Source organism: Oncorhynchus nerka, linkage group LG9a (assembly GCF_034236695.1).
Source record: "Oncorhynchus nerka isolate Pitt River linkage group LG9a, Oner_Uvic_2.0, whole genome shotgun sequence".
Classification (NCBI taxonomy): domain Eukaryota; kingdom Metazoa; phylum Chordata; class Actinopteri; order Salmoniformes; family Salmonidae; genus Oncorhynchus; species Oncorhynchus nerka.
In genome coordinates, this window is record NC_088404.1 from 30,094,974 (window position 1) to 30,109,970 (window position 14,997).

A 14,997-nucleotide genomic window follows, 5' to 3' on the forward strand; every position below is an offset into this window, starting at 1 on the left:
TCTCTATACTTTATCAATCTCTGTCTTTCTCCTACACTGTCTCTCTACTTTATCAATCTCTCTGTCTTTCTCCTACACTGTCTCTATCTTTATCAATCTCTGTCTTTCTCCTACACTGTCTCTATACTTTATCAATCTCTGTCTTTCTCCTACACTGTCTCTATACTTTATCAATCTCTCTGTCTTTCTCCTACACTGTCTCTATAATTGATCAATCTCTCTGTCTTTCTCTTACACTGTCTCTATAGTCTTTCTCCTACACTGTCTCTCTACTTTATCAATCTCTCTGTCTTTCTCCTACACTGTCTCTATACTTTATCAATCTCTGTCTTTCTCCTACACTGTCTCTATACTTTATCAGTCTCCCTGTCTTTCTCCTACACTGTCTCTATACTTTATCAATCTCTCTGTCTTTCTCTTACACTGTCTCTATACTTGATCAATCTCTCTGTCTTTCTCCTACACTGTCTCTATACTTTATCAATCTCTCTGTCTTTCTCTTACACTGTCTCTATACTTTATCAATCTCTGTCTTTCTCCTACACTGTCTCTATACTTTATCAATCTCTCTGTCTTTCTCTTACACTGTCTCTATACTTTATCAATCTCTCTGTCTTTCTCTTACACTGTCTCTATACTTTATCAATCTCTCTGTCTTTCTTTTACACTGTCTCTATACTTTATCAATCTCTCTGTCTTTCTCTTACACTGTCTCTATACTTTATCAATCTCTGTCTTTCTCCTACACTGTCTCTATACTTTATCAATCTCTGTCTTTCTCTACACTGTCTTGTCTTTCTCTTACACTGTCTCTATACTTTATCAATCTCTCTGTCTTTCTCTTACACTGTCTCTATACTTTATCAATCTCTCTGTCTTTCTTTTACACTGTCTCTATACTTTATCAATCTCTCTGTCTTTCTTTTACACTGTCTCTATACTTTATCAATCCCTCTGTCTTTCTCCTACACTGTCTCTCTACTTTATCAATCTCTCTGTCTTTCTCCTACACTGTCTCTATAATTGATCAATCTCTCTGTCTTTCTCTTACACTGTCTCTATAGTCTTTCTCCTACACTGTCTCTCTACTTTATCAATCTCTCTGTCTTTCTCCTACACTGTCTCTATACTTTATCAATCTCTGTCTTTCTCCTACACTGTCTCTATACTTTATCAGTCTCCCTGTCTTTCTCCTACACTGTCTCTATACTTTATCAATCTCTGTCTTTCTCCTACACTGTCTCTAAACTTTATCAATCTCTGTCTTTCTCCTACACTGTCTCTGTACTTGATGAATCTCTCTGTCTTTTTACACTGTCTCATGAATCTCTCTGTCTTTCTCCTACACTGTCTCTATACTTTATCAGTCTCCCTGTCTTTCTCCTACACTGTCTCTATACTTTATCAATCTCTGTCTTTCTCCTACACTGTCTCTATACTTTATCAATCTCTGTCTTTCTCCTACACTGTCTCTATACTTTATCAATCTCTCTGTCTTTCTCTTACACTGTCTCTATACTTTATCAATCTCTCTGTCTTTCTCCTACACTGTCTCTATACTTTATCAATCTCTGTCTTTCTCTTACACTGTCTCTATACTTTATCAATCTCTCTGTCTTTCTCCTACACTGTCTCTATACTTTATCAATCTCTCTGTCTTTCTCCTACACTGTCTCTATACTTTATCAATCTCTCTGTCTTTCTCCTACACTGTCTCTATACTTTATCAATCTCTCTGTCTTTCTCCTACACTGTCTCTATACTTTATCAATATCTCTGTCTTTCTCTTACACTGTCTCTATACTTTATCAATCTCTGTCTTTCTCCTACACTGTCCTCTATACTTTATCAATCTCTCTGTCTTTCTCCTACACTGTCCTCTATACTTTATCAATATCTCTGTCTTTCTCCTACACTGTCTCTATACTTTATCAATCTCTCTGTCTTTCTCCTACACTGTCCTCTATACTTTATCAATATCTCTGTCTTTCTCCTACACTGTCTCTATACTTTATCAATCTCTCTGTCTTGCTCCTACACTGTCTCTATACTTTATCAATCTCTGTCTTTCTCCTACACTGTCTCTATACTTTATCAATCTCTCTGTCTTTCTCCTACACTGTCTCTATACTTTATCAATCTCTCTTCTTTCTCCTACACTGTCTCTATACTTTATCAATCTCTGTCTTTCTCCTACACTGTCTCTATACTTTATCAATCTCTGTCTTTTCTCCTACACTGTCTCACTTTATCAGTCTCTGTCTTTCTCCTACACTGTCTCTATACTTTATCAATCTCTCTGTCTTTCTCCTACACTGTCTCTATACTTTATCAATCTCTCTGTCTTTCTCTTACACTGTCCTCTATACTTTATCAATATCTCTGTCTTTCTCCTACACTGTCTCTATACTTTATCAATCTCTGTCTTTCTCCTACACTGTCTCTATACTTTATCAATCTCTCTGTCTTTCTCCTACACTGTCTCTATACTTTATCAATCTCTGTCTTTCTCCTACACTGTCTCTATACTTTATCAATCTCTGTCTTTCTCCTACACTGTCTCTATACTTTATCAATCTCTCTGTCTTTCTCCTACACTGTCTCTATACTTTATCAATCTCTCTGTCTTTCTCCTACACTGTCTCTATACTTTATCAATATCTCTGTCTTTCTCCTACACTGTCTCTATACTTTATCAATCTCTCTGTCTTTCTCCTACACTGTCTCTATACTTTATCAATCTCTGTCTTTCTCCTACACTGTCTCTATACTTTATCAATCTCTGTCTTTCTCCTACACTGTCTCTATACTTTATCAATCTCTGTCTTTCTCCTACACTGTCTCTATACTTTATCAATCTCTCTGTCTTTCTCTTACACTGTCTCTATACTTTATCAATCTCTCTGTCTTTCTCCTACACTGTCTCTATACTTTATCAATCTCTCTGTCTTTCTCCTACACTGTCTCTATACTTTATCAATATCTCTGTCTTTCTCTTACACTGTCTCTATACTTTATCAATCTCTGTCTTTCTCCTACACTGTCTCTCTACTTTATCAATCTCTCTGTCTTTCTCCTACACTGTCTCTCTACTTTATCAATCTCTCTGTCTTTCTCCTACACTGTCTCTCTACTTTATCAATCTCTCTGTCTTTCTCCTACACTGTCTCTATACATTATCAATCTCTCTGTCTTTCTCTTACACTGTCTCTATACTTTATCAATCTCTCTGTCTTTCTCCTACACTGTCTTTATACTTTATCAATCTCTCTGTCTTTCTCCTACACTGTCTCTATACTTTATCAATATCTCTGTCTTTCTCTTACACTGTCTCTATACTTTATCAATCTCTGTCTTTCTCCTACACTGTCTCTCTACTTTATCAATCTCTGTCTTTCTCCTACACTGTCTCTCTACTTTATCAATCTCTCTGTCTTTCTCCTACACTGTCTCTCTACTTTATCAATCTCTCTGTCTTTCTCCTACACTGTCTCTCTACTTTATCAATCTCTCTGTCTTTCTCCTACACTGTCTCTATACATTATCAATATCTCTGTCTTTCTCCTACACTGTCTCTATACTTGATCAATCTCTCTGTCTTTCTCCTACACTGTCTCTATACTTTATCAATCTCTGTCTTTCTCCTACACTGTCCTCTATACTTTATCAATCTCTCTGTCTTTCTCTTACACTGTCTCTATACTTTATCAATCTCTGTCTTTCTCCTACACTGTCTCTATACTTTAACAATCTCTCTGTCTTTCTCTTACACTGTCTCTATACTTGATCAATCTCTCTGTCTTTCTCCTACACTGTCTCTATACTTTATCAATCTCTGTCTTTCTCCTACACTGTCCTCTATACTTTATCAATCTCTCTGTCTTTCTCTTACACTGTCTCTATACTTTATCAATCTCTCTGTCTTTCTCCTACACTGTCTCTATACTTTATCAATCTCTCTGTCTTTCTCCTACACTGTCTCTATACTTTATCAATCTCTCTGTCTTTCTCCTACACTGTCTCTATAATTGATCAATCTCTCTGTCTTTCTCTTACACTGTCTCTATAGTCTTTATCAATCTCTCAATCTCTCTGTCTTTCTCCTACACTGTCTCTATACTTTATCAATCTCTGTCTTTCTCCTACACTGTCTCTATACTTTACTGTCTTTCTCTTACACTGTCTCTATACTTTATCAATCTCTGTCTTTCTCCTACACTGTCTCTATACTTTATCAGTCTCCCTGTCTTTCTCCTACACTGTCTCTATACTTTATCAATCTCTGTCTTTCTCCTACACTGTCTCTATACTTTATCAATCTCTCTGTCTTTCTCCTACACTGTCTCTATACTTGATCAATCTCTCTGTCTTTCTCCTACACTGTCTCTATACTTTATCAATCTCTCTGTCTTTCTCCTACACTGTCTCTATACTTTATCAATCTCTCTGTCTTTCTCCTACACTGTCTCTATACTTTATCAATATCTCTGTCTTTCTCCTACACTGTCTCTATACTTGATGAATCTCTCTGTCTTTCTCCTACACTGTCTCTATACTTGATGAATCTCTCTGTCTTTCTCCTACACTGTCTCTATACTTTATCAATCTCTCTGTCTTTCTCCTACACTGTCTCTATACTTTATCAATCTCTCTGTCTTTCTCCTACACTGTCTCTATACTTTATCAATCTCTCTGTCTTTCTCCTACACTGTCTCTATACTTTATCAATCTCTGTCTTTCTCCTACACTGTCTCTATACTTTATCAATCTCTCTGTCTTTCTCCTACACTGTCTCTATACTTTATCAATCTCTCTGTCTTTCTCCTACACTGTCTCTATACTTTATCAATCTCTCTGTCTTTCTCCTACACTGTCTCTATACTTTATCAGTCTCCCTGTCTTTCTCCTACACTGTCTCTATACTTTATCAATCTCTCTGTCTTGCTCCTACACTGTCTCTATACTTTATCAATCTCTGTCTTTCTCCTACACTGTCTCTATACTTTATCAATCTCTGTCTTTCTCCTACACTGTCTCTATACTTTATCAATCTCTCTGTCTTTCTCTTACACTGTCTCTATACTTTATCAATCTCTCTGTCTTTCTCCTACACTGTCTCTATACTTTATCAATCTCTCTGTCTTTCTCTTACACTGTCTCTATACTTTATCAATCTCTCTGTCTTTCTCCTACACTGTCTCTATACTTTATCAATATCTCTGTCTTTCTCTTACACTGTCTCTATACTTTATCAATCTCTCTGTCTTTCTCCTACACTGTCTCTATACTTTATCAATCTCTCTGTCTTTCTCCTACACTGTCTCTATACTTTATCAATCTCTCTGTCTTTCTCTTACACTGTCTCTATACTTTATCAATCTCTCTGTCTTTCTCCTACACTGTCTCTATACTTTATCAATCTCTCTGTCTTTCTCCTACACTGTCTCTATACTTTATCAATCTCTCTGTCTTTCTCCTACACTGTCTCTATACTTTATCAATCTCTCTGTCTTTCTCCTACACTGTCTCTACTTTATCAATCTCTCTGTCTTTCTCTTACACTGTCTCTATACTTTATCAATCTCTCTGTCTTTCTCCTACACTGTCTCTATACTTTATCAATCTCTCTGTCTTTCTCCTACACTGTCTCTATACTTTATCAATCTCTCTGTCTTTCTCCTACACTGTCTCTATACTTTATCAATCTCTCTGTCTTTCTCCTACACTGTCTCTATACTTGATCAATCTCTCTGTCTTTCTCCTACACTGTCTCTATACTTTATCAATCTCTCTGTCTTTCTCCTACACTGTCTCTATACTTTATCAATCTCTCTGTCTTTCTCTACACTGTCTCTATACTTTATCAATCTCTCTGTCTTTCTCCTACACTGTCTCTATACTTTATCAATCTCTCTGTCTTTCTCTTACACTGTCTCTATACTTTATCAATCTCTGTCTTTCTCCTACACTGTCTCTATACTTTATCAATCTCTCTGTCTTTCTCCTACACTGTCTCTATACTTTATCAATCTCTGTCTTTCTCCTACACTGTCTCTATACTTTATCAATCTCTGTCTTTCTCCTACACTGTCTCTATACTTTATCAATCTCTCTGTCTTTCTCTTACACTGTCTCTATACTTTATCAATCTCTCTGTCTTTCTCCTACACTGTCTCTATACTTTATCAATCTCTCTGTCTTTCTCCTACACTGTCTCTATACTTTATCAATCTCTCTGTCTTTCTCCTACACTGTCTCTATACTTTATCAATCTCTCTGTCTTTCTCCTACACTGTCTCTATACTTTATCAATATCTCTGTCTTTCTCCTACACTGTCTCTATACTTTATCAATCTCTGTCTTTCTCCTACACTGTCCTCTATACTTGATCAATCTCTCTGTCTTTCTCCTACACTGTCTCTATACTTTATCAATCTCTCTGTCTTTCTCCTACACTGTCTCTATACTTTATCAATCTCTCTGTCTTTCTCCTACACTGTCTCTATACTTTATCAATCTCTCTGTCTTTCTCCTACACTGTCTCTATACTTTATCAATCTCTCTGTCTTTCTCCTACACTGTCTCTATACTTTATCAATCTCTGTCTTTCTCCTACACTGTCTCTATACTTTATCAATCTCTCTGTCTTTCTCCTACACTGTCTCTATACTTTATCAATCTCTCTGTCTTTCTCCTACACTGTCTCTATACTTTATCAATCTCTCTGTCTTTCTCCTACACTGTCTCTATACTTTATCAATCTCTCTGTCTTGCTCCTACACTGTCTCTATACTTTATCAATCTCTGTCTTTCTCCTACACTGTCTCTATACTTTATCAATCTCTGTCTTTCTCCTACACTGTCCTCTATACTTTATCAATCTCTCTGTCTTTCTCTTACACTGTCTCTATACTTTATCAATCTCTCTGTCTTTCTCCTACACTGTCTCTATACTTTATCAGTCTCTCTGTCTTTCTCTTACACTGTCTCTATACTTGATCAATCTCTCTGTCTTGCTCCTACACTGTCTCTATACTTTATCAATATCTCTGTCTTTCTCTTACACTGTCTCTATACTTTATCAATCTCTGTCTTTCTCCTACACTGTCTCTATACTTTATCAATCTCTCTGTCTTTCTCCTACACTGTCTCTATACTTTATCAATCTCTCTGTCTTTCTCAACTGTCTCTATACTTTATCTTCTGTCTTTCTCTTACACTGTCTCTATACTTTATCAATCTCTCTGTCTTTCTCCTACACTGTCTCTATACTTTATCAATCTCCCTGTCTTTCTCCTACACTGTCTCTATACTTTATCAATATCTCTGTCTTTCTCTTACACTGTCTCTATACTTTATCAATCTCTGTCTTTCTCCTACACTGTCTCTATACTTTATCAATCTCTCTGTCTTTCTCCTACACTGTCTCTATACTTTATCAATCTCTCTGTCTTTCTCCTACACTGTCTCTATACTTTATCAATCTCTGTCTTTCTCCTACACTGTCCTCTATACTTTATCAATCTCTCTGTCTTTCTCTTACACTGTCTCTATACTTTATCAATCTCTCTGTCTTTCTCCTACACTGTCTCTATACTTTATCAATCTCTCTGTCTTTCTCCTACACTGTCTCTATACTTTATCAATCTCTCTGTCTTTCTCCTACACTGTCTCTATACTTTATCAATCTCTCTGTCTTGCTCCTACACTGTCTCTATACTTTATCAATCTCTGTCTTTCTCCTACACTGTCTCTATACTTTATCAATCTCTGTCTTTCTCCTACACTGTCCTCTATACTTGATCAATCTCTCTGTCTTTCTCCTACACTGTCTCTATACTTTATCAATCTCTCTGTCTTTCTCTTACACTGTCTCTATAATTGATCAATCTCTCTGTCTTTCTCCTACACTGTCCTCTATACTTTATCAATATCTCTGTCTTTCTCCTACACTGTCTCTATACTTTATCAATCTCTCTGTCTTTCTCTTACACTGTCCTCTATACTTTATCAATATCTCTGTCTTTCTCTTACACTGTCTCTATACTTTATCAATCTCTCTGTCTTTCTCCTACACTGTCTCTATACTTTATCAATCTCTCTGTCTTTCTCCTACACTGTCTCTATACTTTATCAGTCTCTCTGTCTTTCTCCTACACTGTCTCTATACTTTATCAATCTCTCTGTCTTGCTCCTACACTGTCTCTATACTTTATCAATCTCTGTCTTTCTCCTACACTGTCTCTATACTTTATCAATCTCTGTCTTTCTCCTACACTGTCCTCTATACTTTATCAATCTCTCTGTCTTTCTCCTACACTGTCTCTATACTTTATCAATCTCTCTGTCTTTCTCCTACACTGTCTTTCTCTACTGATCTCTATACTTTATCAATCTCTCTGTCTTTCTCCTACACTGTCTCTATACTTTATCAGTCTCTCTGTCTTTCTCTTACACTGTCTCTATACTTGATCAATCTCTCTGTCTTTCTCCTACACTGTCTCTATACTTTATCAATATCTCTGTCTTTCTCCTACACTGTCTCTATACTTTATCAATCTCTCTGTCTTTCTCCTACACTGTCTCTATACTTTATCAATCTCTCTGTCTTTCTCCTACACTGTCTCTATACTTTATCAATCTCTCTGTCTTTCTCCTACACTGTCTCTATACTTTATCAATCTCTCTGTCTTTCTCTTACACTGTCTCTATACTTGATCAATCTCTCTGTCTTTCTCCTACACTGTCTCTATACTTTATCAATATCTCTGTCTTTCTCCTACACTGTCTCTATACTTTATCAATCTCTCTGTCTTTCTCTTACACTGTCTCTATACTTTATCAATCTCTCTGTCTTTCTCCTACACTGTCTCTATACTTTATCAATCTCTGTCTTTCTCCTACACTGTCTCTATACTTTATCAATCTCTCTGTCTTGCTCCTACACTGTCTCTATACTTTATCAATCTCTGTCTTTCTCCTACACTGTCTCTATACTTTATCAATCTCTCTGTCTTTCCTACACTGTCTCTATACTTTATCAATCTCTCTGTCTTTCTCCTACACTGTCTCTATACTTTATCAAATCTCTGTCTTTCTCCTACACTGTCTCTATACTTTATCAATCTCTCTGTCTTTCTCCTACACTGTCTCTATACTTTATCAATCTCTCTGTCTTTCTCCTACACTGTCTCTCTACTTTATCAATCTCTGTCTTTCTCCTACACTGTCTCTATACTTTATCAATCTCTCTGTCTTTCTCCTACACTGTCTCTATACTTTATCAATCTCTCTGTCTTTCTCTACACTGTCTCTATACTTTATCAATCTCTCTGTCTTTCTCCTACACTGTCTCTATACTTTATCAATCTCTCTGTCTTTCTCTTACACTGTCTCTATACTTGATCAATCTCTCTGTCTTTCTCCTACACTGTCTCTATACTTTATCAATCTCTGTCTTTCTCCTACACTGTCTCTATACTTTATCAATCTCTGTCTTTCTCCTACACTGTCTCTATACTCAATCTCTCTGTCTTTCTCCTACACTGTCTCTATACTTTATCAATCTCTCTGTCTTTCTCCTACACTGTCTCTATACTTTATCAATATCTCTGTCTTTCTCTTACACTGTCTCTATACTTTATCAATCTCTCTGTCTTTCTCCTACACTGTCTCTATACTTTATCAATCTCTCTGTCTTTCTCCTACACTGTCTCTATACTTTATCAATCTCTCTGTCTTTCTCCTACACTGTCTCTATACTTTATCAATCTCTCTGTCTTTCTCCTACACTGTCTCTATACTTTATCAATCTCTCTGTCTTTCTCTTACACTGTCTCTATACTTTATCAATCTCTCTGTCTTTCTCCTACACTGTCTCTATACTTTATCAATCTCTCTGTCTTTCTCCTACACTGTCTCTATACTTTATCAATCTCTCTGTCTTTCTCTTACACTGTCTCTATACTTTATCAATCTCTCTGTCTTTCTCTTACACTGTCTCTATACTTTATCAATCTCTCTGTCTTTCTCCTACACTGTCTCTATACTTTATCAATCTCTCTGTCTTTCTCCTACACTGTCTCTGTCTTTCTCCTACACTTTATCAATATCTCTGTCTTTCTCCTACACTGTCTCTATACTTTATCAATCTCTCTGTCTTTCTCCTACACTGTCTCTATACTTTATCAATCTCTCTGTCTTTCTCCTACACTGTCTCTATACTTGATCAATCTCTCTGTCTTTCTCTTACACTGTCTGTCTTTCTCTACACTGTCTCTCTACTTTATCAATCTCTCTGTCTTTCTCCTACACTGTCTCTATACTTTATCAATCTCCCTGTCTTTCTCCTACACTGTCTCTATACTTTATCAATATCTCTGTCTTTCTCTTACACTGTCTCTATACTTTATCAATCTCTGTCTTTCTCCTACACTGTCTCTATACTTTATCAGTCTCCCTGTCTTTCTCCTACACTGTCTCTATACTTTATCAATCTCTGTCTTTCTCCTACACTGTCTCTATACTTTATCAATCTCTGTCTTTCTCCTACACTGTCCTCTATACTTTATCAATCTCTCTGTCTTTCTCTTACACTGTCTCTATACTTTATCAATCTCTCTGTCTTTCTCCTACACTGTCTCTATACTTGATCAATCTCTCTGTCTTCCTCCTACACTGTCTCTATACTTTATCAATCTCTCTGTCTTTCTCCTACACTGTCTCTAAACTGTATCAATATCTCTGTCTTTCTCCTACACTGTCTCTGTACTTGATGAATCTCTCTGTCTTTCTCCTACACTGTCTCTATACTTGATGAATCTCTCTGTCTTTCTCCTACACTGTCTCTATACTTTATCAATCTCTCTGTCTTCCTCCTACACTGTCTCTATACTTTATCAATCTCTCTGTCTTTCTCCTACACTGTCTCTATACTTTATCAATCTCTCTGTCTTTCTCCTACACTGTCTCTATACTTTATCAATCTCTCTGTCTTTCTCTTACACTGTCTCTATACTTTATCAATCTCTCTGTCTTTCTCCTACACTGTCTCTATACTTTATCAATCTCTCTGTCTTTCTCCTACACTGTCTCTATACTTTATCAATCTCTCTGTCTTTCTCCTACACTGTCTCTATACTTTATCAATCTCTCTGTCTTTCTCCTACACTGTCTCTATACTTTATCAATCTCTCTGTCTTGCTCCTACACTGTCTCTATACTTTATCAATCTCTGTCTTTCTCCTACACTGTCTCTATACTTTATCAATCTCTGTCTTTCTCCTACACTGTCCTCTATACTTTATCAATCTCTCTGTCTTTCTCTTACACTGTCTCTATACTTGATCAATCTCTCTGTCTTTCTCCTACACTGTCTCTATACTTTATCAGTCTCTCTGTCTTTCTCTTACACTGTCTCTATACTTGATGTCTCTGTCTTCTCCTACACTGTCTCTATACTTTATCAATATCTCTGTCTTTCTCTTACACTGTCTCTATACTTTATCAATCTCTGTCTTTCTCCTACACTGTCTCTATACTTTATCAATCTCTCTGTCTTTCTCCTACACTGTCTCTATACTTTATCAATCTCCCTGTCTTTCTCCTACACTGTCTCTATACTTTATCAATATCTCTGTCTTTCTCTTACACTGTCTCTATACTTTATCAATCTCTCTGTCTTTCTCCTACACTGTCTCTATACTTTATCAGTCTCTCTGTCTTTCTCCTACACTGTCTCTATACTTTATCAATCTCTCTGTCTTTCTCCTACACTGTCTCTATACTTTATCAATCTCTCTGTCTTGCTCCTACACTGTCTCTATACTTTATCAATCTCTGTCTTTCTCCTACACTGTCTCTATACTTTATCAATCTCTCTGTCTTTCTCCTACACTGTCTCTATACTTTATCAATCTCCCTGTCTTTCTCCTACACTGTCTCTATACTTTATCAATCTCTGTCTTTCTCTTACACTGTCTCTATACTTTATCAATCTCTGTCTTTCTCCTACACTGTCTCTATACTTTATCAGTCTCCCTGTCTTTCTCCTACACTGTCTCTATACTTTATCAATCTCTGTCTTTCTCCTACACTGTCTCTATACTTTATCAATCTCTGTCTTTCTCCTACACTGTCTCTATACTTGATCAATCTCTCTGTCTTTCTCCTACACTGTCTCTATACTTTATCAATCTCTCTGTCTTTCTCCTACACTGTCTCTATACTTTATCAATCTCTCTGTCTTGCTCCTACACTGTCTCTATACTTTATCAATCTCTGTCTTTCTCCTACACTGTCTCTATACTTTATCAATCTCTGTCTTTCTCCTACACTGTCCTCTATACTTGATCAATCTCTCTGTCTTTCTCCTACACTGTCTCTATACTTTATCAATCTCTCTGTCTTGCTCCTACACTGTCTCTATACTTTATCAATCTCTCTGTCTTTCTCCTACACTGTCTCTCTACTTTATCAATCTCTGTCTTTCTCCTACACTGTCTCTATACTTTATCAATCTCTGTCTTTCTCCTACACTGTCTCTATACTTTATCAATCTCTCTGTCTTTCTCCTACACTGTCTCTATACTTTATCAATCTCTCTGTCTTTCTCCTACACTGTCTCTATACTTTATCAATCTCTCTGTCTTTCTCCTACACTGTCTCTATACTTTATCAATCTCTGTCTTTCTCCTACACTGTCTCTATACTTGATCAATCTCTGTCTTTCTCCTACACTGTCTCTATACTTTATCAATCTCTCTGTCTTTCTCCTACACTGTCTCTATACTTGATCAATCTCTCTGTCTTTCTCCTACACTGTCTCTATACTTTATCAATCTCTCTGTCTTTCTCCTACACTGTCTCTATACTTTATCAATCTCTCTGTCTTTCTCCTACACTGTCTCTATACTTTATCAATCTCTCTGTCTTTCTTACACTGTCTCTATACTTTATCATCTCTGTCTCTCCTACACTGTCTCTATACTTTATCAATCTCTCTGTCTTTCTCCTACACTGTCTCTATACTTTATCAATCTCTCTGTCTTTCTCATACACTGTCTCTATACTTTATCAATCTCTCTGTCTTTCTCCTACACTGTCTCTATACTTTATCAATCTCTCTGTCTTTCTCTTTACACTGTCTTTCTATACTTTATCAATCTCTCTGTCTTTCTCTTACACTGTCTCTATACTTTATCAATCTCTCTGTCTTTCTCCTACACTGTCTCTATACTTTATCAATCTCTCTGTCTTTCTCTTACACTGTCGCTCTACTTTATCAATCTCCCTGTCTTTCTCCTACACTGTCTCTATACTTTATCAATCTCTGTCTTTCTCCTACACTGTCCTCTATACTTTATCAATCTCTCTGTCTTTCTCCTACACTGTCTCTATACTTTATCAATCTCTCTGTCTTTCTCCTACACTGTCTCTCTACTTTATCAATCTCTGTCTTTCTCCTACACTGTCTCTATACTTTATCAATCTCTCTGTCTTTCTCCTACACTGTCTCTATACTTTATCAATCTCTCTGTCTTTCTCCTACACTGTCTCTATACTTTATCAATCTCTCTGTCTTTCTCCTACACTGTCTCTATACTTTATCAGTCTCTCTGTCTTTCTCTTACACTGTCTCTATACTTGATCAATCTCTCTGTCTTTCTCCTACACTGTCTCTATACTTTATCAATCTCTGTCTTTCTCCTACACTGTCTCTATACTTTATCAATCTCTCTGTCTTTCTCCTACACTGTCTCTATACTTTATCAATCTCTCTGTCTTTCTCCTACACTGTCTCTATACTTTATCAATCTCTCTGTCTTTCTCCTACACTGTCTCTATACTTTATCAATCTCTCTGTCTTTCTCTTACACTGTCTCTATACTTTATCAATCTCTCTGTCTTTCTCCTACACTGTCTCTATACTTTATCACTGTCTTTCTCTACACTGTCTCTATACTTTATCAATCTCTCTGTCTTTCTCCTACACTGTCTCTATACTTTATCAGTCTCTCTGTCTTTCTCCTACACTGTCTCTATACTTTATCAATCTCTCTGTCTTTCTCCTACACTGTCTCTATACTTTATCAATCTCTGTCTTTTCTCCTACACTGTCTCTATACTTTATCAATCTCTGTCTTTCTCCTACACTGTCTCTATACTTTATCAATCTCTCTGTCTTTCTCCTACACTGTCTCTATACTTTTATCAATCTCTCTGTCTTTCTCCTACACTGTCTCTATACTTTATCAATCTCTCTGTCTTTCTCTTACACTGTCTCTATACTTGATCAATCTCTCTGTCTTGCTCCTACACTGTCTCTATACTTTATCAATATCTCTGTCTTTCTCTTACACTGTCTCTATACTTTATCAATCTCTGTCTTTCTCTACACTGTCTCTATACTTTATCAACTGTCTTTCTCCTACACTGTCTCTATACTTTATCAATCTCTCTGTCTTTCTCCTACACTGTCTCTATACTTTATCAAATCTCTGTCTTTCTCCTACACTGTCTCTATACTTTATCAATCTCTGTCTTTCTCTACACTGTCTATACTTTATTCTTTCTCCTACACTGTCTCTATACTTTATCAATCTCTGTCTTTCTCCTACACTGTCTCTATACTTTATCAATCTCTCTGTCTTTCTCCTACACTGTCTCTATACTTTATCAATCTCTCTGTCTTTCTCTACACTGTCTCTATACTTTATCAATCTCTCTGTCTTTCTCCTACACTGTCTCTATACTTTATCAATCTCTCTGTCTTTCTCCTACACTGTCTCTATACTTTATCAAATCTCTGTCTTTCTCTTACACTGTCTCTATACTTTATCAATCTCTGTCTTTCTCCTACACTGTCTCTATACTTTATCAGTCTCCCTGTCTTTCTCTCTGTCTTTTTCTGTCTTTCTACACTGTCTCTATACTTTATCAATCTCTGTCTTTCTCCTACACTGTCTCTATACTTGATCAATCTCTCTGTCTTTCTCT

At 36.5% G+C, this 14,997-nt stretch overlaps 1 protein-coding gene across 1 annotated transcript in view; it reads left to right on the forward strand.

Annotated features, from left to right (window-relative positions):
- LOC115134161 (low-density lipoprotein receptor class A domain-containing protein 3-like) overlaps window positions 1–14,997 on the forward strand; it is a 201,827-nt gene that overhangs the window by 147,402 nt on the left and 39,428 nt on the right. The window lies entirely within an intron of this gene.